This window comes from Sus scrofa, chromosome 4 (genome assembly GCF_000003025.6).
Source record: "Sus scrofa isolate TJ Tabasco breed Duroc chromosome 4, Sscrofa11.1, whole genome shotgun sequence".
In the NCBI taxonomy this organism is placed as follows: Eukaryota; Metazoa; Chordata; class Mammalia; order Artiodactyla; family Suidae; genus Sus; species Sus scrofa.
Genome location: NC_010446.5, coordinates 15,230,761 through 15,256,059, shown reverse-complemented (window position 1 = coordinate 15,256,059; position 25,299 = coordinate 15,230,761). Strand labels below are relative to the sequence as shown.

Sequence of the window (25,299 nt, the reverse complement as noted above, 5' to 3'; positions counted from 1 at the left end):
AATGTAAACAACAGAACAAGGGAGTTCCCATTGGGGCTCAGCACTAATGAACCCGACTAGTATCCATGGGGATGTGGGCTCGATCCCTGTCCTCGCTCAGTGGGTTAAGGATCTGGCATGGCTGTGATCTCTGGTGTAGCTCGGATCCCGAGTGGCTGTATCTGTGGTATAGGCCGGCAGTTGTAGCTCCGATTCGACTCCTAGCCTGGGAACTTCCATATGGCCCTAAAAAGCAAAATAAATAAATAAATGAATAAATAAATAAACAACAAGGCTGTAAAATGCCTTCTCTTCAGACTTTAAACTTGAATTTTTAGGCTTCCAAATGGTTACATGCCCCAAGAACGGTTTTTGAAAAATTACTCCACCTTTGAGCCCAGTGGAAGGAAAGTTCCTGTTTGTATTTGAAGGGAAATATGGCATGGATTCAGACTTTTCTGAACACCTTTTCAAATAGACTTATTAAATCATCTTCTAACACTAATTCAAATAATATTGACCCCTCCCCGCTCTGTACTAGCCACCAAGCTAGGACTGGGAGTATAAAGATAAAAAGATAATTTGTTTAAAGCCAAGTTTCTATTTTAGACTGAGTATTTTCACTGCTCTCAGTTAACTGCTGTTCAGCAGAATCAATTCTCAGGGCCTGAGAGAATTTTTCTTGTTCTCCCTGAAGTTGGGGGTGACCGTGTGACTTGCTTTGGCCAATGAATGGAAACCTAACCCTTTTCACTTCCAGATGTAGGCACTTAGTTGCCTGTGCTCAGCTCTCTAGCTCTCTCCTTTCCTGGCACAGTGAGGTTCACAACATGTGCTAAAATGGAAGTTTCAGGAAACTGAAGAGGCAGGGAGTCGTAAGCTAATAGAGGAGGACACCTCCCCTGGAGAGTTGCCTCAATCCATGGCAGATTTTGTGTGACAGATAAATAAACTTTTTTTGTGTTGAGTCAGTGTGATTTAGGCAAAAGCTCACATACTATGACTAATACAGCTCCTAGTTGACTCTGTTTCTTATGTTTGAATGCCTTCCTTCTCTCCTTCTATTTATTGAAAAGAGCATTTGTTTTGGGCTCCAGGGTGTTGGTTTTTCCTTGGGATATAGGGAAACAGGGTCCTCTTATCTTTTGTCTGGTTTCTGAGCTTTATGTGGATCTGGGGCCACAGATACAGATTTGGGAATCGACAGCATTAAGGAAGTGGTTAAATCCAGGCGTTGGATGATGTTGTATAGAAAATATGTAAATGAAAATGTAAGAGGACAGAGACCTGGGAAACAGCAGTTTGGGGATAAGCAGTGAAAAAAGAAAGAACCGAAGGAAGAAAGTAAGAGGATGTGGCAAAAGGAAAATAAAAAAACAAGAAACCAAAGGATGATAAAGTTTCTAGAGTGATGGTTTAGAGTTTCAAATACAGTGGCAAAATCAAGCAAATTAAGGACAAGATAGTACTGATCAGAAATGATGGGAGTGGATGTAAATGGGTGAAAAAGGTTTCCCAAGCCCAGAGTTACTGGGAGAATAGATGACATCAGCAAGGTAATACAAGGTGGGAAGCAGATCCCACCTGATGATAACTAACCTGCTGGATCAGAGGGAGGCAAAAACAGCTGGAATGGAACCACTTAGAAGGTTCATTCACGTTAACAGCCTCAAAAATTACAAGAATTGGAGGTGCCTGTGCCTCTAAAGGCAGAGCTATACTTGAACTAAAAATGGAAGGTTGAAGTGAAAGTTTTTAAAGGAGCAGTTATTATTATGATAATTCTTATTGCTTTTCAGGGCCGCACCCAAGGCATATGGAGGTTCCAGGCTAGGGGTTGAATCGGAGTTATAGCTGCCAGCCTGTGCCACAGCCCCAGCAATGCAGGATCCGAGCCACATCTGTGAACTACACCACCGCTCATGGCAATGCCGGATCCTTAACCCGCTGAGTGAGGCCAGGAATCAAACCTGCAACCCCTTGGTTCCTGGTCGAATTTGTTTCCGCTGCGCCGCAATGGGAACTCCTTAAAGGGACAGTTATAAACCAAGATCCCTTGTAGCTGTGAAGTTGCCACTCCCTCACCTCAAGCAGACATCTCATTTACTAGTGGAGAGACACTTGGGGGCTCCCGGAACACCTTAGGGCAAGGGAAGCCTACCACAAACAATGAGATAGAGTGAATGCCAGAGGCTAACTCAGGGATTCCTATCTCCTGTTCTGCACCAGCAACACTGTTTAGCTGTGCTATTGGAGGAGTCCTCTCTGAGAACCCAATAAAAGAGCACAGCTAGGCCATCCTACAGTGAAGCCAGCAATCAACCAGTCCTGCCAATCACAGAGTTTTTGCCTTTTTTGCGGGGGGGGGGGGGGGAGCTGGCAGCAGGTGGAAATTCCCCTGGCCAGGGATCAAACTTGCCTGCACCACAGCAGTGCCCCAATCCTCTGCAGTGACAGCACCAGATCCTTAATCCACTGTGCCACAAGGGAACTACCTAAACAGCTTTTTGTTGTCTTACTCTTAAATATAAAATATGAATTTAAATACTAAATTCACTAGTCAGTTGAAGAAAGCCTTCAAGATGAAAAGACAGAACCAAAATAACCTTAAAAAAAACAAACAAAAAGGAACTCTAAGGACATGGGAAGCAAAATAAAACTTCTGGAAATGCATAATATTAACATCTTTGCAAAATAAGAAGAGATACTGCATCTTTGGGAAAAAAAGGAGTCAATAAAAGTAGGAACAGCCAGAAAACAAAAATTATTATTTGAAAATTAAAACTACAACAAAGTAGAAAATGTAGCAAAAAGATCGAAAGATAACATTGAGAAAAACTTCTTTAAAAGTAGACAATAGATAATATAACGCATATGAAATAAAATGGTAACAAAATTAAATAAAAATATAGCATCAGGTCAGAAGGTGCCATAGAGTTAAAGAAGATAAAACAGTTTTGAAAATTATCAAAGAAATGTCTGAAGGAAATTTCCCCAAAGTGAAGGTCATTTGTTCCCAGATCGAGAGTTCACTGAGGGCTCAGAACACTAGATGAAACAAAGACCCATGCCAAAGCCTGTCATGACATTTCAGATCGCTAGGAACCAAGAAGATACTCTAAAAATCCCCAGCAGTAAAGTCAATGGTTGTCAAGAGAAGCACAAAAAGCATCCCATTAGAATGGCTTCAGTCTTTTCTCTCTCTGATTTCCTCTCCAGGTTCTCCCAACAGGACAATAAACTCATCTGGAAGGCAGAGGGCCTGCCCATTCATAAACCTGTTGATGTGGTCCCCAGAGGTGAGTTTCTCTGAACAGAGAGCAAGAAGGGTAGAGAGTTGATCCAGAAGAAAAGTGAAAGCTAGCCAACACAACCAGAAAGCCAAAAAAAAAAAGAGAGAGAGAGGGAAATAATAGGCATAATTCTATTATGCATCCAGAAGAGAATTTTTAAAAGAGTTGCCTTTGTGAAATTAATTGAAAACAGCAAGACGCAGGGTTGGGAACTGCTTTTATTACATTCTTTTATAATATAAACTTTGTAGAACTCTTTGGCTCTTTTAACTAGGTACAACTTGCACAAAAATAATTTTTAAGTGCTCTTTGGATTTGCAGTGAGAAAATCGTGGGTAACCTTTTGCCAGGCAATTTCAGCTCAGCAATGGGAGCCGAGGTCAGATTACAGTGCGTTGAGAATCTGAGATGGGTGAGAGAGGAATTCTAAAGGCAGCCAAATCTTGTTAATCAAATATTTTGTTAATGTCTTTAATAGCTAGTCTACTAGCCTAGCTAGGTCAGAGGTGTGCTGCCTGTGATTTGTGTTGTGCTCTCTGCACACTATACCTGGGGCCCACACGTGTAATCCATGTGTCCAGTATATTCATGTGCAGTTTTAAGATTCAGAACTTTTTCGTGGGCTTTTAAATATTAAAATGGTTTCCGGCTATTATTGCTTAACTTGTCCCCAAAATACAATTTTGCCTTTGACACCCATTCCTCTTACTGTATTTTCTTCATATACTTTCTCAACTCAAAGTTTGGACCATCTTTGACCTCCTCTTTCACTTCTAACATGTCCTTGCCAAATGCTATACATTCTACCCATGAAATGTTTTTTGTTCCTCTTCTCTGCCCTGGCTGGCCCTCACGGTTTAAGCCAATAGGATTTGTTGATATCACTATGGGACTAACTACCTCTCTATGCCTCTAAACTCCCATCTCCAGTGGAGTTATTAGCTAATAACTCTTGTTAACTAATGGACTTCATGATCTTATTAGAAACTGCTTTTCCAGGAGTTCCTGTTGTGGCTCAGTGGTAATGAAACTGACTCGTATCCATGAGGACTCAGGTTCAATCCCTGGCCTCACTCAGTGGGTTGAGGATCCAGCGCAGCCGTGAGCTATGGTGTAGGTCACAAGTGCGGCTCGGATCTGGTGTGGCTGTGGCTGTGGTGTCAGCTGGCAGCTGCAGCTCCAATTCAACCCCTAGGCTGGGAATCTTCGTATGCTGCAGGTGTGCCCCTAAAAAGCAAAAAAAAAAAAAAAAAAAAAAAAAGGAAAAAACTGCTTTTCCAGCCACATCTCTTATTACTTTCCCTTTCTTGAGCCAAACACTTCTTTGGTGCTCTCGAGGAGATCCCCCCTCCAAGCCTATGTTCACACTGTCACCTCTGCTTGCAGCACCTGCAAGCTCATTTTCTCCATGCATCCAGTCTTTCCCAGTCTTCAGAGCCCAGCTCTAAGGCCTTCCCATTCCCTACGTGGCTCTTAGAGATGCTCTCCAGGAAGGCATAATTCTTTTTCGAACCACTTCATCACTTTCTCTGAATCTTCTTCTGTTCTAGCACACGGGGTGCCTCACTTGTAAGCAACTTGAAGGAAAACTTCTGTATCTAATTTGCCTTTGTTTACGCTGAGCAGTTGCATAGTATCCGCACACATACATACTCAATATGTTTGCTGGATTTTTTTTTTTTTTTTGTCTTTTTAGGGCCACACCCATGGCATATGGAGGTTCTCAGGCTGGGGCTGAAGCAGAGCTGTAGCCTCTGGCCTACACCACAGCCACAGCAACACCAGATCTGAGCCACATCTGTGACCTACACCACAGCTCACAGCAACACTGGATCCTTAACCCACTGATTGAAGCCAGGGATTGAACCTGCATCCTCATGGATGCTAGTCAAGATTTGTTTCTGCTGAGCCACGACCCAAACTCCATTTGCTGAATTTTTAAATAAAGTAGCCAATCAATATTTCCCCTGCTTTATTGTGATATAACTGGCATACAAAAATTGCACATTATTAATTTACATCGTTGGTAAATTTAGACAAATTTCTGCACTCATGGTACCATCACCAAAATCAAGGTAATAAACATATCCATCGTCTCCAAAAGTTTGCTTGCGTCTCTTTGTTTTGGTTTTGCTTTGTTTTGGATTTTATTTTGGGTTAAACGCACTTAACATGAGATCTATCTTCTTAGCAAATTTTAAGCACACAATAGCTTTTTGTTCACTATAGGCACTAGGCTGTACAGAGCTCTCTGGAACCTACTCATCTTGAATTACTTATACCCCTTGAACAACTCCCCTGTTCCTCTCCCACCATCCCCTGATAACCACCGTTCAGCCAATCAGTATTCAATCTACTGTCACTTGAAAGGCAAAGAAGAACAGTGATCTTAGGAAGATGTGATCAAATTAGACCAACTAACTTCAAACCCCAGATCCCAGAAAGATAGGAAAATATTATATGATTGTTAAGGAAAAGTTAGAGGGGGAAGGACTGAAAAGTCCTATTAAAATTGAGAAGCCAGGAGTTCCTGTCGTGGTGCAGTGGTTAACGAATCCAACTAGGAACCATGAGGTTTCAGGTTCCATCCCTGGCCTTGCTCAGTGGGTTAAGGATCCAGCGTTGCCGTGAGCTGTGGTGTAGGTTGCAGACATAGCTCGGATCCTGTGTTGCTGTGGCTCTGGTGTAGGCCAGCAGCTACAGCTCCGATTCGACCCCTAGCCTGGGAACCTCCATATGCCGCGGGAGCGGCCCAAGAAATGGCAAAAAGACCAAAAAATAAAAATAAAAAATAAAATAAAATTGAGAAGCCATAGCCTGGTACTGTACCCACTATGTAAATAAGGGTGAAGAACAGAGGAGTAGGAGTCAGATTAACCTTAGATGAAATCTGACCTCTGTCCATTGAGGGCTGTATATCCTTGGACCAATTAGCCCCTTTGAGCCTGCCTTCCTCATTTTTCTTCTTAGCAAAATTCAGATGATAATGGAACCTACCTCCCAAAGCCATTCATATACTTAAATGACATACAGACATACCTCATTTTATTGTGTTTCACTTTATTATGCTTTGTAGATACTGCATTTTTTACCCATTGAAGATTTGTGACAACCTGCGTCAAGCAAGTCTCTTGGCACCATTTTTCCAATGGCGTTTGCTTACTTCATGTCTCTGTGTTACATTTTGGTAATTCTGGCAATGTTTCAAACTTTTTCATTATTTTATGTTTTTTATGCTGTTCTGTGATCACTGATGCCTCTCTCTCTCTCTCTCTCTTTTTTTTTTTTTTTTTTTTTTTTGTCTTTTTAGGGCCACACCCGAGGCATACAGAGGTTCCCAGGCTAAGGGTTGAATCAGAGCTGTAGAAGCCAGCCTCTGTCACAGCCACAGCAATGCCAGATCCATCCATATCTGCAACCTACACCACAGCTCACAGCAACGCCGGATCCTTAACCCACTGAGCAAGGCCAGGAATCAAACCTGCATCCTCATGGATGCAAGTCAGATTCATTTCCGCTGAGCCACGAAGGGAACTCCAATGTAATCACTCATCTTTAATGTACTGCTGCAACTCACTGAAGGCTCGGTAATGGTTAGTATTTTTTAGCAATAAAGTACTTTTTTTTCTTTATTTTTGAAGCCATCCCTGCAGGATATGGAAGTTCCCAGGCTAGGAGTCAAGTCGGAGCCACAACTGCCGGCCTACACCACAGCCACAGCAACGCCAGATCCAAGCCACTCTGCAACCTGTACTGCAGCTTGCAGCAATGCTGGATCCTTAATCCGCTGAGCAAGGTCAGGGATCGAACCTACATCCTCATAGATACTAGTCGGGTTTGTAACCCTCTGAGTCACAATGGGAACTCCAATAAAGCATTTTTTAACTAAAGTATGTATGTTGTTTTCTTAGGTGTGATGCTATTGCACACTTAATAGACTATAGTATAGTGTAAACATAACTTTTCTGTGCACTGGGAAACCAAAATTTTCATGTGACTCACTTTATTGTGCTGTTTGCTTTATTTGGTGTTCTGGAACTGAATCCGTAATATCCCTGAAATATGCCTGTAATGTACACGAAGAGTTTTGCTGAATGCCTGGAAGACATCATATTACTCAATAAATGATAGCTTCTTTTTATTATCAGTGGTGAGAGCTGTGTTAAGCAGTTGCCAAGAGTACGCAATAGCTTTCGAATCAGAGCTAGAGAATTCTTACTAAAAATGATGAGCGGATACTCTCAAACTCATTTTACTAGGCCAGCATTAAACTAATACCAAAACAGAGTAAGGATACTGCAAGAAAAGAAAATTATAGGCCAGTTTCTTGATGAACTTAGGTGCAGAAATCCTCAACAAATACTAGCAAACCAAATTTAACAGTATATTAAAAGGATCACACACCATAATCAAACAGGATTTATCTCTGAGATGCAAGGATGCATACACAAATCAGTAAACATAATATGCCATATTAATAGAATGAAGGATAAAAACCATATGATGGTCTAAATAGATGCAAAAAAAGAATTTTGCGAAATCCAACAATCTTTTGTGATAAAAATCCTCTACAGATTAGGTATAGAAGGCTGTGGCTTAACATAAAAAAGGCCATATATGACAAACCCATAGCTCGTGTCCTACTCAGTGGTGAAGAGCCTTTCCTAAAGGATCAAGAACAAGACAAGAGGGCCCATTCTCACCACTTCTGTCCAACATAGTACTGGAAGTCTTAGAGCAATTAGAGAAGAAAAAAATGAAAATCCAAATTGGAAAGGAAGAAGTTAAATTGTCTCTCTTTGCAGATGACATGACTCATATTTAGAAAATGACTTTCTTTAGAATCAACCAAAAAACCTTTAGAACTAATAAATGAATTCAATAAAATTGCAGGATACAAATGTCAATATACAAAAATCAGTTGCTTTTCTATACATTAACAGTGCACTATCTGGAAAAAAATAAGAAAGGAATTTTATTTACAGTAGCACCAAAAACAATAAAATATTTGGATAAATTTAACCAAGGAGGTGAAAGATCTATATAGAGAAAACAGTAAGACACTGATGAAAGAAACCGAAGAAGACACAGATAAAAGGAAAGATATACCACATTCATCAACTGGGAGAATTTTGTTTGTTTGTTTTGTTTTTTAGGGCAACACCCACAGCATATGGAAATTCCCAGGCTAGGGGTTGAATCATAGCTGCAGCTGCCAGCCTACACCACAGCCACAGCAACTCTGGATCCGAGCCACATCTGCAGTCTACACCACAGCTCATGGCAACACTGGATCCTTAACCCACTGAGTGAAGCAGGGGATTGAACCTGCATCTTCATGGACACTAGTCAGGTTCGTTACTGCTGAGCCACAACAGGAACTCCATGAGCTGGAAGAATTAATGTTGCTAAAATGTCCATACTATCCAAAGCCATCTATAGATTTAATGCAAATCCTAAAATGCGTATGGAGCCACAGAAGACTTTGAATAGCCAGAGCAGTTTTGAACAAGAATAGAGTTGAAGGCATCACTCTTTCTCATTTCGACTATGTTGCAAAGCTATGGTAATCAAAATAAAATGGTAGTGGCATAAAAACAGACATGTAAACCAAGAGAATAGAATAGGAGCCAAGAATATGCCCATACAGATACATGTAGTATTTGTCAAGTACATGCAATAAGTAAAGAACAGTCTTTTTCAATAAATGTTTTGGGAAAACCTTATATTCGCTGTCAAAAGAATGAAATTAAACCCTTACACAAAAATCTACTCAAAATTGATTAAAAACCTAAGTGTAAAACCTGAAACCATAAAATTCCTAGAACACAGGGAGTAAGCTCCTTGACATTTGTCCTGGTAATGATTTTTTGGATGTGACACCAAAGCACAGATAACAAAAGCAAAAATAAACAAGTGGGATTACACCAAACTAAAAAGCTTCTTATGGAGTTCCCGTCGTGGCGCAGTGGTTAACGAATCCGACTAGGAACCATGAGGTTGAGGATTTGGTCCCTGCCCTTGCTCAGTGGTTAACCCACAGCTCATAGCAACGCCAGATCCTTAACCCACTGAGCGAGGCCAGGGACCGAATCCGCAACCTTATGGTTCCTAGTCGGATTTGCTAACCAGTGAGCCACGACGGGAACTCCAACAGATGAAGATTTTTAAAAGGTGGTGTATAGCTAAAATGAAATAAAATGGAGACTGCTTGAAAATTCCCCAAGTAGAAAAAAACTTTTTTTTTTTTTTTTTTTTTGTCTTTCTAGGGCTGCACCCGGTGTCCTCATGGATACTAGTTGGGTTCATTAACCACTGAACCACGTTAACCCCTGAGCCACGATGGAAATTCCTAAACAAAACCATTTAAGCAAACTCAACCCAGCTTATTTGATGAATGTAAGCAAAACTTAAGTTATTTCTTGCTCCACACTTCACAGTTGTTATAGTGTTAAATGATTAGGGCTGCTGATCAGATTCATAGCAGTAGCCAATCATTATTTAGTATTCACCATACAGAGGACCCTGCACTAAGAACTTTGCATACTTTATCTCATTTAATGCTCTTAGCCTTGCAAAGTAGCTTTTGTTATCTCCAGTTTATACATAATAATTTTGATGATTACAATTAGCTCAACATTCTTGAGTGTGTCATGGTCCTGTGCTAAACCATTAATATAGATTATCGCTCTTTATTAATAACCTTATGTGGTAGGAACTATTTTTTTTTTTTTTTTTTTGGGCTGCACCCGAGGCGTATGGAAGTTCCCAGGCTAGGGGTCAAATCGGAGCTGTAGCTGCCAGCCTGCACCACAGCTCACAGCAATGCCGGATCCTTAACCCACTGAGCCAGGCCAGGGATTGAAGCCTGGTCCTCTTGGATTCTAGTCATTACCACTGAGCCACAACAGGAACTCCGTAGGAACTATTTTTAATCCTCATTTTTTGAGAAACCAGAAGTACAGACAGATTAAGTAACTTGCCCAAGGTCATACAACTAATAAATGATAGATAAGATTCAAACCTCTAGTCCCTGTGCTTCTACAGTTTAAGTTTTTTCCCCTCAAAAGTCCAGCCAAGGGAGTTCCCGATGTGGCTGAACCCAAGTAGTATCCATGAGGACTTGGGTTCGATCCCTGGCCCTGCTTAGTGGGTTTAAGATCTGGCATTGCTGTGGCTGTGGTGAAGCCAGCAGCTATAGCTCCGATTTGACCCCTAGCTTGGGAACTTCCATATGCTGCAGGTTTGGCCCCAAAAAGACCAAAAAAAAAAAAAAAAAAAAAAAAAAAAGCCCAGCCAAGTTCAGGCAGAGACATGTCTTTGGATAAGTTTCAAGGTTTCTCAAAATCGAAAGGTCTGTTTTTCCTCTTGATAGCTCCAGCAGCAATTTTCCTCAATAACTTATCTATTGCCTGACTAGCTTCACACTTAAGGACTTTATTACACTCCAGTTTGAATTTCCCTTTATCATTACCCTTTTTAACTATATCAAATGATTTCTCCAGTAATGTTGTCCCAAAGGCACTGGAAAATCTGTCATCTGAGAAAAAGTGATGTAATACACTAAATACAGGGTCTGTTAAGACCAACCAAAACACAATAAATGTTAGAAAGGATTCATGTATTTCAATCCTTTTCACTTGTGACTATTTACTGGCAACCTTCTCTCTGCCTAGCACTGTCTTAGGCATCCTGGCCTCTCAGACCCACAACCTCCTCTCACTCCAATGATTCTTTTTTCTCCCTCACTTTAGCCACTGATGTCCATGATCATAACCTGGCCTGTCATCACAAATAGGGTCAATACCTTAACATTCAGTCAATGCACTCCTCCCTCTCACTATCACTGCCTGCCTTTCTAGATATTCTCACTCCTCTCTGTGGTTGTTTGACCCTCCCATGACCTTTAATCCACTAACTCTACCACATTGTTTTGTTTTGTTTTGCTTTTTAGGGCCGCATCCTCAGCCTGTGCGGTTCCCAGGCGAGGGGTCTAATCGGAGCTACAGCTGCCGGCCTACACCACAGCTCACAGCAACTCGGGATCCGAGCCACGTCTGCAGCCTACACCTCAGCTCACGGCAACGCCAGATCCTGAACCCACTGAGCGAGGCCAGGGATCGAACCCGCAACCTCATGGTTCCTAGTCGGATTCATTTCCATTGCACTGACGGGAACTCCTCTACCAGTTTTTATTATCCATCAATCCTCTTATGTCCTCCTTTCCCTTTGAACCCAGATTACATTCTATGGCCTTATAATGACCCCCCTTTGAAACACTCTTAAATTGCTTGCCTCGCTCTTTCTCCATTTCCCCTATCTGGCAGATTGTCAACTCTGGTCAACTCTGGTTAAACTCATATATTTGCCAAATATCCATACCAGCTCCTGAACAGCAGCATGTGGCTGGGGAGCGTCACAACCTTCTTTACCTGTGCCCACCTTTAGGCCTGGTCTCCCTTCACAATAGATGAGGGCTTCCTGCTCTCGTCAGAGGTGTGGTCTGCGGATCCTGCCTGCTAGAACTAACCCCCAGTCTCTTTCATCTTTAAGTTCTCCCTGCTGGACAAAATATAAAGCATCTTCCATTATCATCCATCTTTAAAACAAAACAAATCTACGGGTTCTGTCATGGATCAGGAGGTTAAGGTTCTGGGGTTGTCTCTGCTATGGCTCTGTTTACAGCTTTGGTGAGGTTCGATCCCTGGCCCTGGAACTTATGCTGCCACTGTGGCCAAAACAAAATAGATCTTCTCTTGAACATGTTTATTTATAGCTACTGCTCCATTTTTCTGTTTCATTTCAGGGCAAAACTTCTGACAGAGCAGTTCAAGGTCTCCCCTTTCCCACTTCCCATTTACTCTTTAACCCACTTAGTTATACCCCACCTCTACTACTCCACCCAAACTGCTTTTTTTTTTTTTTTTTTTGGTCTTTTTGCTATTTCTTTAGGCCGCTCCCACGGCATATGGAGGTTCCCAGGCTAGGGGTTGAATTGGAGCTGTAGCTTCCAGCCTGTGCCAGAGCCACAGCAACACAGGATCCGAGCCGCATCTGCAACCTACACCACAGCTCACGGCAACGCCTGATCGTTAACCCACTGAGCAAGGGCAGGGACCGAACCCGCAACCTCATGGTGCCTAGTCAGATTCGTCACCACTGCGCCACAATGGGAACTCCCCAAACTGCTTTTTTAAATGATTTTTATTTTTTCCTTTATCGTTGATTTACAGTATTATGTCAATTTCTACTGTACAGCAAAGTGACCCAGCCATACATATATGTATATTCTTTTTCTCACATTATCCTCCATCATGTTCCATCACAGGAGCTGTACAGCAGGATCTCATTGCTTATCCACTCCAAATGCAATAGTTTACAACTATTAACCCCAATCTCCCAGTCTCTCCCACCCCCTCTCCCTCCCCTTTGAAACCACAAGTCTGTTCTCCAAGTCCATGAGTTTCTTTTCTGTGGAAAGGTTTGTTTGTGCTGTATATTAGATTCTAGATGTAAGTGATAGGGTATTTGTCTTTCTCTTTCTGACCTACTTCACTTAGTATGAGAGTCTCTAGTTCCATCCACATTGCTGCAAATGGCATTATTTTGTTCTTTTTATGGCTGAGTAGTATTCCATTGTGTGTATATATGCCGCATCTTAATCTGTTCATCTGTCGATGGACATTTGGGTTTTTTCCGTTTCTTGGCTATTGTGAATAGTGCTGCAGTGAGCATATGGGTGCAAATATCTTTTTCAATGAAAATTTTGTCTGGATATATGCCCAAGAGTGGGGTTGCTAGATCATATGGTAGTTCTGTGTTTAGTTTTCCGAGGTACCTCCATACTTTTTTCCATAGTGGTCGTACCAATTTACATTCCCACCAACAGTGAAGGAGGGTCCCCTTTTCTCCACACTCTCTCCAGCATTTGTTTTTTTTTTTGTTTGTTTGTTTGTTTTAGTCTTTTTTACCATTTCTTGGGCTGTTCCCGTGGCATATGGAGGTTCCCAGGCTAGGGGTCTAATTGGAGCTGTAGCTACCAGCCTGCGTCAGAGCCACAGCAATGCGGGATCCGAGCTGCATCTTCGACCTATACCATAGCTCACGGTAATGCCAGATCCTTAACCCACTGAGCAAGGCCAGAGATCGAACCTGCAACCTCGTGGTTCCTAGTCAGATTCGTTAACCACTGCGCCACCACGGGACCTCCTCTCCAGCATTTGTTGTTTGTTAACGATGGCCATTCTGACAGGTGTGAGGTGGTACCTCATGGTAGTTTTGATTTGCATTTCTCTAATAACCAGTGATGTTGAGCATTTTTTTTCATGTGCTTGTTGGCCATCTGCCAAACTACTTTTATCTGACAACGAATAAGAGCAGTCTTACCAAAACCAGTGTTCACATATCTGTTCCAATTTTCCTCCAAATTGCAGAGGTATGTGAGATTATGAACTGTTCTCTCTTCTAGAAACACCCTTCCTTTGACATGTGGGAAAACATTCTCCTGAATTTGCTACCATCTCATTGGCTGTCTCTTCTTTTAAGTTGTGTTTAAAGCTGCTCTGCATTACCCTCGTGTGTTCTAGGAATTGCCCCTCAGCCTATTTCTCTTTTTACCTACACGGTCACCTTAGGGGATCTCATTCAGTCCCATAGCTGTAAATGCCATCTATATTCCAATGACTCCCAAATCTCTATCTCCAAACTAACATGTCCAGACACTTGTAACTAGCTGTTTACATGACATCTCTAGTTGTCCAATACATCTCACATGTGACATAGGTTAAGAACTCATGATTCTTGGAGTTCCCGTCGTGGCGCAGTGGTTAGCGAATCCAACTAGGAACCATGAGGTTGCAGGTTCAATCCCTGGCCTCTCTCAGTGGGTTAAGGATCTGGCATTGCCCTGAGCTGTGGTGTAGGTAGCAGAAGTGACTTGGATCTGGCATTGCTGTGGCTGTGGTATAGGCCGGCAGCTGTAGCTCCGATTAGACCCCTAGCCTGGGAACCTCCATATGCCATGGATTCGGCCCTAAAAAAAAAAATAGACAAAAGACAAAAAAAAAGATTTCCTGGAGTTCCCTGGTGGCTCAGTGGGTTAAGAATCCAGTGTTACCATTGCGGGTCTTGAGTCACTGCTGTGGCATGGGTTCCATCCTGGCTGGGGAAGAGAACTTCTGCATGCTGCAGGCGCAGCCAAAAAAAAAAAAAAAATTCCTTACGCTCGCATCTAGATCCATCAGCAGATCTTTGGGCTTTCTTCCAAAGTATGTCTCAAATATGAGCACTTCCCTTCATCTCCACATCCACCATTTCAGTCCTGTCCTGTCATCTCTGGTCAGCCTAAACACAATAGCCTGTTTTACTGTTCCCACTCATTTAAGTCCATACTCCTTAAAGCACATAAGATGGTTATCTTAGAACATAAATCAGATCTTGTCACTCTCTTGCTTAACCTCGCTCTGCCTGGCTTTCCTTTGAACTTGGAATGGAATCAAACTTAGAATGGAATCGAAACTCTTCACTGAGTCCCGCTGAGCCATATATGACCTATCTGGCCTCTGTCCACATCTGAGACCTCATCTCCTTCTGTGCCGCCTTTGGTCCATACCTCATCAACACAAACCTCCCTTAGGATCCTGGGACAGTCTATAAGGCACCCTCCATAATGTGTTTCCACCTGCTCTCTCCTCTGTGTGTAGCACTTGGCTTCTCGACTTCCCCGTGGCTGTCTTTCTGACCACCCTATAAAGAGGTGCCTTTCCCCAATTTACTGTCAATCATGTCACTTCATTTTATTATTTTAGCAATTTTTGTCATCTGGAATAACCTTGTTTACTGAGTCTATTTCCCCCAATAAAAGATAAGCTCTAAGATCTGCTGATGGATTTAGATGCGAGCATAAGGAATTTTTTTTTTTTTTTTTTTTTTTTTGGCTGTGTGCACAGCATGCAGAAGTTCCCTTCCCCGGCCAGGATAAGCTCTATGAGAATAGGGATTTTTTCTGTCCTTCTCTTTGCTAAATCACCACTTTTACCACAGTGCCTGCCAAAAGAGAGGCTCAGTAAGTATTGCAGACATGAACAAAGAGGGATACAAATCATTATGCACAGCCTTTTGTCGTTAAGACGCTTATAGCCGGTTGGAGATCCAAGACATACTTGCAGAATTTATGACAATCTCAACATAAAAGATTCAACAACAATGTAAAATAGAATGAAAATGGCCAGTATGTAAATAGAATAGTCGTCCCCTAGAGCAAATCTGTGAGGAGCTCCTTGAAGAACACATTCTTTCCCAAGCCTACACTGGCTGGGCAGCTGGGGCGACTGAAGGGGATGGTGCCATCCATGAATTGTATAGGTGTTCATGACTTTTTTTTTTTTTTTTTTTGTCTTTTTGCCTTTTTCTAGGGCCGAGCAGCATATGGAGGTTCCCAGGCTAGGAATCTAATCGGAGCTGTAGCCACCAGCCTACGCCAGAGCCACAGCAACGCGGGATCCAAGCCGCGTCTGCGACCTACACCACAGCTCATGGCAACACCAGATCCTTAACCCACTGAGCAAGGCCAGGGATCAAACCTGCCACCTCATGGTTCCTAGTTGGATTCATTAACGACTGAGCTACGACGGGACCTCCCAGGGGTTCATGACTTTTGATGACCTCTACCAGGATGCAAAAGCGAGTTCAGAGAGCTGTGGCTTCTCTGGGCTGTATCTCTGGACCAGTTCCTGTTTCTCTACAACATGGGCTCCTTGTTCTTTTCCTTCTTGGCTTCCAGATTCCAGTGTCTGCTCTGCAAGTTCAGTGCCTGCTTCTGGGCCAAGAGTCTTGGCCTTTGTGGCATTTTGAAATGTCCCTCTGAATTGCTCCAGCCCTCTGCAAGTCCTAATTGTCCTCTGAATCCTGGAGCAAGAAATTCTCTTGCCGGAGTTCCCGTTGTGGCTCAACAGTAAGCAACCTGATTAGCATCCATGAGGACATGGGTTCGATCCCTGGCCTCACTCAGTGGGTTAAGGATCCAGCATTGCCATGAGATGCAGTGTAGGTCTCAGATGCAGCTCAGTTACCATGTTGCTATGACTGTGGCTTAGGCCAGCAGCTATAGTTCTGATTCAACCCCTAGCCTGGGAACTTCCATATGCTGCAGGTGTGGTCCTAAAAAGCAAAACAAGGAACACAAAAAACCCCACAAAAGAAATCCTCTTGCCCAGCTCAGGTGTCCCAGATGCCCTTGTTTCCCCCTGAAATTTCCTCTCTCCACCACAGAGGAATTCAGGCAATTGATATCAAGATTAACCAAGATGTGGTGTTAATGGAAAAAAGCATGAGACTTGAGTCAAAAGAAGTATTCAGGGAGTTCCCGTCGTGGCTTAGTGGTAATGAACCCAACTGGGATCCCTGAGGATGCATGTTCTATCCCTGGCCTCGCTCAGTGGGTTAAGGATCCAGTGCTGCTGTGGCTGTTGGTGTAGGCTGGCAGCCGTAGCTTCAATTCAGCCCCTAGCCTGGGAACTTCCATATGCTGAGGGTGTGGCCCAAAAAGACAAAAAGAAGAAACAAAAACAAAAACCTTAATAAGTCTTACCTTTGCTATCAGGATAAGGTACACAGTGGTTGCCACAGCTCTGCACATTGCCTGGCCCCAGCTTCCTCTCCAGCTTTACCTTGACCCTCTTGTGCTAAACCCCATACTGGGGTTTTGTCCCATCTGGAACCCTCCAAGCTCCATGCTGCCTTAGACACCCTCATACTCTTCATTCTGCCTGCAGCTCTCTCTCTCCCTACCTTTCTGTTCCTTCCACCCAATTCATTTCTGCCCATCCTCCAGTTCTCAACTGAAACATGATCACTTCCTCAAAGAAAACGTCTCTCATTCTCACTTCCCTCAAACCAGAGTATGTCCCCTATCACGTGCCTCCATCACACACACACACACACACACAGCGCCTCTATCACACTTTCAATTACTTGATTAGCATCTTATTCCCAGCTATATCTATGCTTCCTGAAGGCAAAAACCATGCCTGTTTTGTTCAGCTTTGGGTCTGTGGTGCCTGTCAGTACATAATAGGTGCACAACAAATGCTTGTCGAATTAATGAAAAGAGTATGTCTAAGCATATTGTAAACTATAAATGGACTATAAAAATAGCTTATTTCACTTTTGTATTGCAGTCACAAAATTTGAACTTGGAATCTAGCTTTGGGCTCATAGCAACCATCGTGCTGGCTACAGCTATGGTATATTTGGGTTCCTGGCTAGTTGATGCCAATCCAAATGGTTGTAAAAACTTCTAACACTTATATTCCCCTTATCTTTATCCTATGGGTTTCTTTTACTGATAAACTCAATGGAAAAAGCAGTCTCCATGATGGCAGGGACATTCTCTGTCTCATTCACTGCTGTAGCCCCTAGGTTTAGACTGTAAGCCCATACTACATGCTCATTACGTAGTTTCCTAGTGGATGAATCAGCCAGGTTTAAAGACAGTTCATAAGAAGCACTCCTACTACCACCAACAAATATCCTGAGCATCTCAAACTCAGATTTGCAGTGTAATAATGGATAGTATTTTATTAAAAAGACAAAGACACCCTGAGAGTCCTCAGAGAGGAACACAGATAAATCAGTTTCCTTGTTAAAAAGATTAGACTAGGAGTTCCCTCGTGGCTCAGTGGGTTAAGGATCCGGCTTTGCCACTGCTGTGGCTCTGGTTATTGCTGTGGTGCAGGTTTGATTACTGGCCCTGGATCATCTGCATGCTGTGGGTGCAGCCAAAAAAAAAAAAAAAAGTTAGACTAATTGAATGCAAAGGTCTCTTTCATTATAAAATTCTGGTTTCAGAATTATATATTAGGCAATTGGAATAGCAGATATACAAGCTTACTGAGAAGTAATTGGGTTCACGGGACAATGGTGCAATTGACACCCCAATTTAGTATTGACTTTTCCCAGAGCATTAGCGAGGACTTTGCACTAATTGGTTTTTAAAGCTTGATGACACAGCATTCTTGTTAATAGATCATCATGTAGCTTAGAAACTGTTTTTCAAAGAGACTCAAAGAAGCCTCTAAATTCTTCCTCACAGTACCAGTTTAAGATGGCAAGACCAACACTGTTGATTCTGGGGCCAGAACTGGGACAAGTCCTTGATTTGTCTACACTAGCTGTATACACCATCTACCTCCTGAGAGGATTCATTTTTCTTCCTATGTAAGTAAACCTTTACCACGTAATCTCTAAAGTCCCCTCAAGTTCCAAAGACTCATGATTCTAAGAAACCGTAAAAGCTTATAAATGTGCACGTGTCATTCCTATGCTTTAAAATTCCTGATGCTTCCCATTGTACTTAAAACACAGATTCCTGGAGTTCCCATTGTGGCTCAGTGAGGATGTGGATTCAATCCCTGGCCTCACTCAGTGGATTAAGAATCCAGCATTGCCACAAACTGCAGCATAGGTTGCAGATGCAGCTCAGATCCAGTGTTGCCATGGCTGTGGCACAGGCCCCGGTTGCAGCTCTTACTTGACCCTTAGCCCAGGAACTTCCATGTGCCTCAGGTGTGGCAAAAACAAAACAAACAAAAAAACGAGATTCCTTAAGCGGTTCTAAATCCCTCATATGGTGTGGCTCCTTCCTGCTTCTTCACCTGATCGCACCTCCTGCCATTCATTATTTTTGGGCTCTGCCAGGCTTGTTGCTGCATTGGAATGGAGCATGTACTTTCCCACCAGCCAGGATATCCTGCCCCACCCCCACCATGTTGCTGCCTCCTGACCATTCAAATTCAGCTCAAAGGCACCTTAAGAGAGAGGCCTTTCCTAAATAGTCAATGTGAAGTAGTCACCACTCCCCCAAGCTCTTCTCGGTCACTTCATCCTTGCCTTATTTTCTCCATTGTACTGAACAATCTGAAGTTACCTTATATAGCTATTTACTTCCTTGCTAATTGAGAGATTCACCCACTAGAAGGTGCAGGCATACCTGGAAATATTGCAGGTTTAGCTCCAGACTTCTGCAATAAAGTAAACTACACAGATTTTTTTGGCTTCCCCAGTGCATATAAAAGTTATGTCTGTACTGTACAGTGGTCTATTAAGTGTGCAATAGCATTACATGTAAAAAATGTACATAACTTAATTAACAAATATTTTATTGCTAAAAAACGCTAACCATTATCTGAGCCTTCAGCAAGTCATGATCTTTTCACCATTGTAACATCAAAGATCACTGATCACAGATTGCCACAACAAAGAGAATAATTGAAAAGTTTGAAATTTGTGAGGATTACCACAATGTGACACAGAGAACCAAGTGAGCAAATGCTTTTGGGAAAATGGCACTGATAGACTTGCCTGAGGCAGGTTTTGTCAGCCTTCAGTTTGTAAAAAAAAATGCAGTATCTGTGAAGTGCAATAAAGCAAAGCTCGCTAAAACTCGGTATGCCCCTACTGCTATCTGAAAGCAGGAACCTTGTCTGTCTAATGCTCCCATTGCATCCCCAGGACCAAGCACAGCGCCTGCCACCAAATTAGAGTCTCAATAAATATTTACTAATTTCAGACTCAGGATCAAGTTCAGTTGTTCTCTGTGTACCGGCAATATTTGCTTGCCCCATTGATGTTTTTTGCATAATCAAAATATGCAAGATCTTTTTTGCATAGTCAAGATATGTTCCCAAATATGAAAATATTCTTGGAAAGAAAAAAAAATAAAAGATATTACTTTAGTTTTAAAATCACATCGCTGGAGTTCCCGTTGTGGTGCGGCGGAAATGAATCCGACTAGGAACCATGAGGTTTCTGGTTTGATCCCTGGCCTCGCTCAGTGGGTTAAAGATCCGGCGTTGCCGTGAGCTATGGTGTAGGTCGCAGGTGCAGCTCAGATTTGATGTTCCTGTGGCTCTGGCGTGGGCCGGCAGCTGTAACTCCGATTGGACCCCTAGCCTGAGAACCTCTATGTGCCGCAAGTGGAGCCCTAAAAAGAAAAAAAGGAGGAGTTCCCGTCGTGGCGCAGTGGTTAATGAATCCGACTAGGAACCATGAGGTTGCGGGTTCGGTCCCTGCCCTTGCTCAGTGGGTTAACGATCCGGCGTTGCCGTGAGCTGTGGTGTAGGTTGCAGACGCGGCTCGGATCCTGCGTTGCTGTGGCTCTGGCATAGGCCGGTGGCTGCAGCTCCGATTAGACCCCTAGCCTGGGAACCTCCATATGCCGCGGGAGCAGCCCAAAGAAATAGCAAAAAAGACAAAAAAAGAAAAAAAGAAAAAAAAAGAACACATCACTAAAGTGAGTGGATTGGGGCTTGCGATTAAATCACTTAAAACTGATAATATTCCTTGAATATCCAAAATAGCAATCTTTATCAGTAAGCAATAAAAGGTTTAGATCAGTCCTATCAATTCATGTTGAACTGCTGAAATTATTCTCTAGTAAATATTCATCTTTTTTTTTGCAATCTATAATTTATTAATGGCTAGAATTTTAAAAATTATCTCGGATGGTGTTCCCATTGTAGCGCTTCAGAAACAAATCAGGCTAGTATCCATGAGGCTGCCTCGATCAGTGGGTTGGGATCTGGCGTTGTTGTGGGCTGTGGTGTAGATCACAGGTGCTGCTGGGATCCCACATTGCTGTGGCTGTGGTGTAGGCCTAGGTCAGCAGCTGTAGCTCCGATTCCACCCCTAGCCTGGAACTTCCATATGCCACAGGTGTGGCCCTGAAAAATGCAAAAAAGAAAAAATTATCTTGGTAAATTTGCTGGAGTGTGTTTGCTTGAGAAAATTATTCTTCCCTATGGTGACATGCGAAGCAAGGCAGAAAAATAAATAAAAAAATAAAAAGTCTCGAAAACTCCTCCCAGACCTGAACTTAATATTGTACTGATATATCGGGTCCCTGTGACTCACACTGCTTCTGTAAAAAATATCGACTCTAAGACTTCCAGAAAATTATTCCTGGACAGCATCCTTTCCCTAAACCCTATCCTATTCTCTCAGGCTCCAATGCTTTGGGATTTTGTTTTTGAACATTTTTTGGTTCTTGCTTTCTCTTCCTTGCCACAACATTAAATAGGCCAACATAAATTGGAGAAAGCGGCTGTAAATTCAGCAGAAGATAAGAGGATTCCTTAGCTGGGCTGCTTTAGCTTTACAGCTTCTCATCTGTATTCAACTTCAGTGAAGGAGTTGACATGTTTGCCAAACATTCCAATGAACCCCATCAACTTCGCAGTAACCTGAATCTCAGCCCGGAGAACTTCCAAGAAACAGTAAAAGGAACACTGTTTTCCACTAAATGCTATGTACATGAATGGATTGTCAGAGATGGTGGTGAAGATGAAGATCATATAACATTTTATGTCTCACAAGAGAAAATTGGTAGGGGAGATTAAATAACTTACCCAAGGTCACACTGTGGTAGAGACAAGGTTCCAAGTGACTGCTCTTACCAGTAGAGGCCAGAAGAACCCATTTTGATGTTACTCTCACCCTGGAGCCAAAGAACTGCTTTTTGGTTCTCAGTATCACTTGTTGGATAAATGAGACTCCCTTACCTTAAAGTTCTAGCCTTGTTTTGATCCATAAAATAAAGTATTTGTGTCCTTGACCTTAAGCTAGACACATATTATCATGACTCAAAGCTGACACTGGATGAATTTTACCTCTTGGTTCAGTGCAGAGGTTCTCCTGTATGCCCCCCTCCAGGAGTCCTTGGATAAAATACCCTTAAGTAGGGGGAAAAAAATTATTTCTTTATTGTCACTACCCTCTAACTAAAATTTAGCAATATCTTCAGTTATGAATAGAGGCAACAAACCACAGTATCATTAACACTGACCATCCAGTAGTAATCAGAGTTGTTTCATATCACATTATACTTTTTGCAGATATCTCAAAATATTATTTACACTCAACATTTCTTCAACATTATAGTAGCTATTAGACACAACATGGACCATTTTAATTATCATATTCATAAAGAATAACCTATATTACTATATCACAAATTTGTTTTTTTAACTTTTCCGTGGGCATAATAATGGTTCCCCAAAGATGTCCACATCCTAAACCTCAAAGTGTGACTCTGTCACCCTATACGACCAAGGGAACTTGACCAATGTGATCGAATGAAGGGTCTCTCCATGCTTAGATTATCCTGCATTGTCCAGGTGGGCCCCATCTAGTCAGAAAGGTCCTTAACAGGGACAAAGGGAGAGAGGAGAGTCAGGGCTGTGACCATGGAATCAGAGTGATGCAATTGCTGGCTGGATGTCATGACCCAAAGAATATGGGCAGCATCTAGAACCTCCAAAGGCAAGGACACAGATTCTCCCCTTAGAGCCTCCAGAAGGAATGCAGCTCTTGACACCTGGATTTTAGTGTCACAAGATCCGTCCTAGATTTCTCATCTCCAGACCTGTGAGACAGTAAGTTTATGTTCTTTGGTTTTGGGTTTTTTTTTTTTTTTTTTTGTAATTTGGTTTTTTTTAATTTATTTTTTATTAGGGTATAGTTGATTTACAGTGTTGAGTCAATTTCTGCTGTACAGTATAGTGACCCAGTCACACATATACATTCTTATTCTCATATTATCTTCTTCTTATCTTAATCTATCACAAGAGACTGGATATAATTCCCCGTGCTGTACAGTAGGACCTCATTGCTTATCCATTCTAAATATAGTTTGCATCTCCCAACCCCAAACTCCCCATCCATCCCACTTCTTCCCCCTCCGCCTTGGCAACCATTACAGTCTGTTCTCTCTGTCTTTGAGTCTGTTTCTGTTTTGTAGATAGGTTCATTTGTGCTGTATTTTAGATTAACAAGTCTACAAGTAACAAATGCTGGAGAGGGTATGGGGAAAGGGAATGCAAATTGGGTATGGGGAAAGGGAATGCAAATTGGCCCAACCTCTATGGAAACCAGTGTGGTGGTTCCTCCGAAAACTAAATATAGAACTACCATACGATCCAGCAATCCCACTCCTGGGAGTATATCCAGATAAATTTGTGTTGCTTTAAGCCATTATTAGGTTTGTTGTACTTTTTTACAGCAAAGGAAATTAATGCAGCATTTTACTGTCAGTCATCACAGGGGCTTCCTCTGTTATTTCCTCTGTAGTTTATTTTTTGCATTTAAAAAAATCGTAGTTCTGGAGTTCCCATCATGGCTCAGCAGAAACGAATCTGACTAGCTTCCATGAGGACACAGCTTCAATCCCTGGCCTCACTCAGTGGGTTAAGGATCTGGTGTTGCTGTGAGTTGTGGTGTAAATCACAGATGAGGCTCGGATCCTGAGTTGCTGTGGCTCTGACATAGGCTGGCAGCTACAGCTCTGATTCAACCCCTAGCCTGAGAACCTCCACATGCCTCAGATGCGGCCTAAAAAAAACAAACAAACAAAAAAAAAACTGGAGTTCCCGTCGTGGTGCGGTGGTAAACAAATCCGACTAGGAACCATAAGGTTGTGGGTTCGGTCCCTGCCCTTGCTCAGTGGGTTAACGATCCGGCGTTGCTGTGAGCCTCGGTGTAGGTCGCAGACTCAGCTCGGATCCAGCGTTGCTGTGGCTCTGACGTAGGCTGGTGGCTGCAGCTCCGATTCGACCTCTAGCCTGGGAACCTCCATATGCCGCGGGAGCGGCCCAAGAAATAGCAAAAAGACAAAAAACAAAAACAAAAACAACAACAACTTAGTTCTGCTGCTTACTAGCTGTTGAGACCTAGAGCAAATTATTTCCCCTCAAAAGATGGGGATTAAAAAGTCCACATCCCAAGGGTGTTGAGAGCATTAAATGTGACAATTTGTGTAAAGATCATAGATTACCAGGCTCATAGTAGGAACCCAGCAAGATGTTCTTTGCCTGTCTCCCCAAAGCCTCCTGATTATGGATTTCTTAATGAATTTCAAGATGATAATCAGTGTGTGACATTATGACATTTTCCAGACCTGACAGTGTTAAATCTTAATTGCAGCTATTGCTAAAAATATCTAAGACCAGTTGCTTACTCTGACTTTGACCTTGAAATATTTAAATACTGACAGTGTGTTTGGAAACCTAGTTCCAGTTTTGATTAGTATTTTATTCATAGTTCTGGGTAAATAATCTATTGTTTCTATTTATAACATTGCTCCCTCCTTTTGAATAAACTTTGGTACACAAGTTCAAATAAGTTTATATTTGAGATAGTGACCAAGATAAGAATGAAGTGATTAGGTGTTTTTCCAGAAAGCATGTACAAGAAACATTATTGTCTTAGTGATTAAATTGTACTTAATGAACCTTCTATTCTGCCAGTGTTTGAAGTAGTGCCTTGCTGTTAAGTAGGCACTTTGGAATCATTACCCTTTGGGTGTTTATTTGATATCAGGAAGGTATGATATATTAAGTCACCAGGTTATCCAGGTTCAAAGGTCAGTGTACTATAAATCAATACATACTTATCAAATTCCCACTTTTTTATCAATTCCTTGAGGGCAATTGATAGAAAAGTGGGAATTTATTCCTCCTATTTTTTATTCCTCCTATTTCTGGATAATTTGGACAAATTATCTAGAATGTATGAAAATTCAGTGACATGTCTTCATAAATTTTAAAGCAGGATAAGAAAATCCCAAATTGCAAGCAAGTTATCTTACAAAAGTTTCCCATTTCTTTTTTTGTCTTTTTAGAGCTGCACCCACAGTATATGGAAATTCCCAGGCTGGGGGTCCAGTCAGAGCTGCAGCTGCCAGCCTACGTCACAGCCACAGCAACACCAGATCCAAGCCACGTCTGCACCTACACCACAGCTCACAGCAACACCGGATCCTTAACCCACTGAGTGGAGGCAGGGTTTGAACCTGAGTCCTCATGGATACTGGTTAGGTTACCTCTGAGCCACAACAGGACCTCCAAGTTTTCCCATTTCTTGACATTGTTTTCCATAGACATATGTATGTATATTTCTTTAGAAATAACTGTATAAATAGAAATGATAATAGACATATATTAATAACCTTAACACTAAAAACACAACTATTATA

The 25,299-nt window shown here is 42.2% G+C and overlaps 1 long non-coding RNA gene across 3 annotated transcripts in view; it reads left to right on the top strand.

Annotated features, from left to right (window-relative positions):
• The window catches only part of LOC102157933, a 58,416-nt gene that overhangs the window by 7,251 nt on the left and 25,866 nt on the right, over positions 1–25,299 (top strand). For all 3 annotated transcript variants that reach the window (XR_002343112.1, XR_002343111.1, XR_302822.3), the window contains exons 2-3: positions 3,199–3,278; positions 18,364–18,488. This is a non-coding gene — a long non-coding RNA (uncharacterized LOC102157933). The remainder of the gene's footprint in view (positions 1–3,198; positions 3,279–18,363; positions 18,489–25,299) is intronic.